At 42.2% G+C, this 5,041-nt stretch overlaps 1 long non-coding RNA gene across 2 annotated transcripts; it reads left to right on the top strand.

Moving 5' to 3' along the window:
- Window positions 1-404: 404 nt before the first annotated feature.
- Window positions 405-4,700, top strand: LOC123138255 (uncharacterized). 2 transcript variants are annotated; one of them, XR_006468916.1, is made up of 3 exons: window positions 405-1,043; window positions 1,715-2,456; window positions 4,540-4,700. It is a non-coding gene; the product is annotated as an uncharacterized lncRNA (long non-coding RNA). The 2 variants fall into 2 exon arrangements; XR_006468915.1 differs by having other exon boundaries at window positions 1,715-4,700.
- Window positions 4,701-5,041: the final 341 nt, after the last annotated feature.

Here is a 5,041-nt window from a genome sequence, read left to right on the forward strand (position 1 = left end):
TGGTAGTGTCCACTACTGGAAACAGGGAATTTGCCATCAGCCAGCTCTTTGCCATCTGCCAGCTGATGGCAAAGAACGTCTTTGCCATCTGCTTATAAAAAACAGATGGCAAAGAACTGACAGACGACAAAGAACATAGTTGCCATCAGCCAATTCTTTGCCATCTGCTAGTGGATGGCAAAAAATCTTTGCCATCTGCCAGCAGATGGCAAAGAGGTTGGCAAATCCAGTGGCCGTCAAGAGGGTAACGGCGTATCAGCCTCACCTCTTTGCCATCTGCCAGCAGACGGCAAAGATTCTTTGCCATCTGCTGGCAGATGGCAAAGAGATGGGACTATCTCTGTCCTTGCTAAAAAGCAAAGAGTGAAAAATTAAAGAAAAGAAAACCCCCAGCCTCCCTAAAAAAACCCAGCCACCCTGAATCAGTCTCAGGCTCTCAGCCACTCCCGTGCGTGCTGCTGGATAGGGTTTGCCGCCACCCTCACTGGTCGCCGCCGCCGCCCTCATCGGTCGCCGCCGCCGCCCTCACCGGTCGCCGCCGCCGTCGGTTTCCCCTACATGGCCGGTGGATAGGCCATCCCGCCGGTCCATTCCCGCCCCACCCCCATCCCGCGCGTGGAATCCCCTTTGACTCCCAGCCGCCCCCGCCGACGCCCACCAGCCACGCCTGCCGGCGGGCCGCCTCGCATCGCCCGATCCGCCGCCCATCCCGCCTCCTCACCCAGGTTCGTCCGGAGCTCCTCCTCCTCCCACCGATACTGCCTCTGCTTGCTTGCGATTGCCGCTGGATCCGCGCTTGCTGCCGCTCTGGGCCGGGGAATGGCCGGATCTCTGCCCCGGGGACCGAGGAATGGCCGAATCTCGTCTGGGATTCAGTGTTGAAAAACTTGAAATGGTAGCGGTAGGTGGCGGCTTGGATCTCACCAGCAATGGACTGTGCGGGTCTCCTACCCAGGAGGAGGACTAGGAGGAGCAGGAGGAGGGGAGGCCTGCTGGGCGCGCGCAGGAGGCTCCCCGCCGGTCCCCGAAGCCTAAACTGCAAGGTGAGCTCGTCCCCTTCTCTTCTTCCCTATGGATCAGTGTCCTGGCTCATGTTCTCTGTTCTGTACATGTATGCAGTTTATTTTCAGAGTACTTGTTGTGTGCAAAATCCTACCCTGGCGCATGTTGTTGGTTGTTTAATTCTGGAATCACAAGTTAATGCATTTTGCTATGTGGGTACTACAATCTTATATGGGCAACAAGTTCAATATGGTTTTTAGAAAAGGAAAGTCCAATCTGGTTTTTAGAAAAGGCAAGTCCAATCTGGTCAGTAGCTAGGCAAATACAATTTGCAATTCCTGCCTTGCCGTAACAAGCTTGATTTGGTATGGTAGAAAAATAGAACTCCTAATATCTCGCCCTCCCCCGAGGATTCTGTGCCACTCCACGCCGGCAAGGCTTAAGCCTTCTTCTTCACGTTATTTTTTTCTAATAAGATCACCGTTCGTAAAGAAAAATCCCATAGATCGTGATCATCTAAAGCAAAAGCCCTAGCGAGTCTGCCGAGGCCTAGCGAGTCTGCCGGCTTTGTCGTCCTCATGCCGCCGCCATGCCTGTGCTTGGGCGCCATCTATTGTGGCTTCTTCTCCACCAACTCGAGCGATTGATCTCCTCTTTTCCCATGCCGTCATGGTATCCTTGCTGACATGTGTTCGTCCATTATGTCCTGCAGATCCACCCACGCCCTCTCCATTGCCACTCCACCGGTCGCGTAGAGAAGATCGAGAAACGCAGCCTAACGCCGGTGTCGAGCTGATTCCGGGGATGATTCCACTCAAACGTAATGAACATATATGAACAGGTTTGCAGTACGTCCATGCCTTTGGGGCATCTGGAGCTTCACATAATTGCTAATTAGTGGCTGGGATTTTGACGTCGCCTCTTATACATATATAGAGTTGCACTGTGATTAAATTTATATTGCTTTAATAATGTTCAAGCTTGGAAAATGATGCTCAGTTCTAGACAATGGAAATAAGTTGTCATTATTTCAGAACTTATCCGTGCACCGAGACTTGCTACTTTGATTCTGTTGTTTGCTAGAGAGAATAGCTATGTAACCTGGCCGACCTCTCTAACCTCATTTATGAATTTGGTTTCTTAGAGTTCAACCATGTCTTTCAAAAATCAAACTAAAACATATTCCATTTATTTATCCCACTGTTTATAGGCAATCTGGTCATACCTTTGTAGTTCTATTTGGAAGACAGTTAGAGAACATTAGCTACCAACAATAGCACTATTTTTTGTCCGGCGAGGACATCGACATGCAGCCTGCTACGGACTCCACCACCAATCATCCTCATGTAGTGGCGTGAGGTGCCCATGTGTCAAGATGGTGGTGCAACGGCTGGCAACAGCATGTCTGGATGCCATGGGCAGATGGGTGACAGTGATATACGTCCTACATAGATGTATGATTTCCTCTCTTCCACTGGATTATGATGAAATTAAGGATCAAGTATCATATGCTTGCATGATAGCTACGTACAGTTTTTCTGTACAAATGGTGTGTTGCACTGCTATTTTGTTGAAAAGACATTATCTTGCGGATCCTTTTATTTCATAGTTTCTTTCCCTTATAATATTTATTGATGATTTGGTTGATTTCTTGACTAGAGGATTTGAAGATACAAATAATTATTATTTTATGAATACGTGGTATGATCAAAATATTATTTACATACAGGTATACAAATATTATTTATGTACAGTTGAATATTTCTAGGCTTTTCTTTCTGTTCGTCCCAGACATGTTTGCTTGGATTAAAAACTGTTATAGCGTCACCTTAGATTTTAAACATTTCTTGTGTGTAACTTGACATGATGTGTACCTAATTATATATTTTCTTCTGCATGATATGTTGGTCTTTCTCAATGCACTCCATCTCAGCCGCTTCAGGTCACCATGAACTCAGTCCATCAGTGTTACAAATTTATGAGTTCTTCCTTTTATATCTATTATATTCATGCCAAACTACATTTATACTACCAAAACCATTCTAGTTGATACATCACATACACTTCTCAAATATGTTTTCATTGGCAAAAAAATCATCGCATGCTTCCATTTATACTACCAAAACCATTCAGGAAGTAACACATGTCCATCTATACATCCTTCCATTGGCAAAAAAATCATCGCATTTTTTGTGTGTTTCATTTATAGGTTAAATGGTATACAAATTTTTTGGTTATGTTCATATAATTTTGTCATGTAGTTTGTAGTGTTCTTAATAAGGAAAAATGCTATAGCTACCTTTTTTATTCCAAACTCATGCGGAGACACGTGTAGTTTTATCCACACGATAATATTAATTTTGTCACTGGACCGTATATATGAACCCATTTTTGTATATAGTTTTCATAAGATAAAACATTTATATGTCTATTTAATTTCTTATTTTGAATTTTTTTATACATAAAATATTTGTAGTTTTTATTCATGCAGTAAGAATGTTCTTTATGTGTTGACCATATATCTCAAACGATGGCAGTTTATATAACTTTCTAGTATTTAATTCCGTAGTAAGAATGTTCTTTATGTGTTGACCATATATCTCAAACGATGACCATATATCAAAGCTTATTTGATCCGATATATCTGAGGCGTTTACTATGATTGCTATGACTTTTAATAATCAGTAATTATAACCTGTGAATGTTGGATGTTATGTCTTCTTGCACAACGCGTTGAATGTTGTACAATGGATTGATAAGTTTCATCAGCATTGCTTGCTTCCACATGGCATGTGTGACATGCTATTGATCATCTAGCGAGGAGACGCCACATATAAACGTCGAGCTCGCAGATGTGTCATGCTATAACAACCTCCTTTAAAATGTTGTATCATCTGCCACAAAATTGATAGTTAATTCAATATTATTGTGTCATTGTATTACTTTTTTTAATGATTTGAGATTACTCACCACATGCCAGCCAATGTGCACGTCTCTTTTTTGATATATTATTAGAAACTCCTGATTTGAGCTGGTTAATATTTTTGGTAGTCAAAATTACTGAAATATTATAAACTACAAAAATAAGGATCGACCCCAGCTTGCTAATCCAGAGCATAGCCCTATTTTTTTGCTGATCTCATCGCATGAAATACTCTTTTTTTGGCTGATCTCATCGCATGATATACTCCCTGTGTAAAACCCGGACTGGAGTGCTCTAGATTGGCTTATATTTAATACGGGCTGAAACTTTCCATCCTTAGCCAATACTATATTAGAGATGCTAAAAAAAGCCAATACTATATTAGTACTTTTGATTTCAGTTGACACCGGATTGGTTACTCATATATACATGGATGTGCGTATGTGGCCAGGACTTATGTACGTGTCCGACCTGCCCTCTTTTACTTTTTCTTAGCATGAGGTCTGGACAACTGCTTATGTGTATACGTGATCATGACTCTTTTTGACGGGCTATTTCTAATTCTTTCTATTTTAAGGAAATATTTCTAATTCTTTCTATGTCCCATTTTGTAGATTTGCTTCAGATCACGGAAGCTTGGGTTGATGGAGTGCTTGTCTTTAGTTTTTGTTTTGACTTTGTGAAACTTGCTACCTATGATGAAACTGTGTAATATTGATGAAACTATGTATATGTATGGATGAAACTTGCTACTATTGGTAAACTATTGGTAACATGTGTTGGATATGTGTTCGATATATATGTGTTCATGACTATTGGTAATATGTGTTGAATATGCTATATTGGTCATATAAATATATTTGTTTGATTTTCTGTGAAAATGAATTGATATAAGAAAAAATATATTAAATGGGACAATATAGGCACTTTGCCATCTGCTGGCAGATGGCAAAGAGCTTTGCCATCAGCTGGTAGATGGCAAAGAGGCCACGTGTCATCTACATGTAAAATTTGGGCTGGCCTATTTGGGCCCTTTGCCATCTGCCAACAGATGGCAAAGAGCTTTGCCATCTGCTGGCAGACGGCAAAGCATGCAGCCTTTGCCATCTGCTGGCA

Source organism: Triticum aestivum, chromosome 6B (assembly GCF_018294505.1).
Source record: "Triticum aestivum cultivar Chinese Spring chromosome 6B, IWGSC CS RefSeq v2.1, whole genome shotgun sequence".
Classification (NCBI taxonomy): Eukaryota; Viridiplantae; Streptophyta; class Magnoliopsida; order Poales; family Poaceae; genus Triticum; species Triticum aestivum.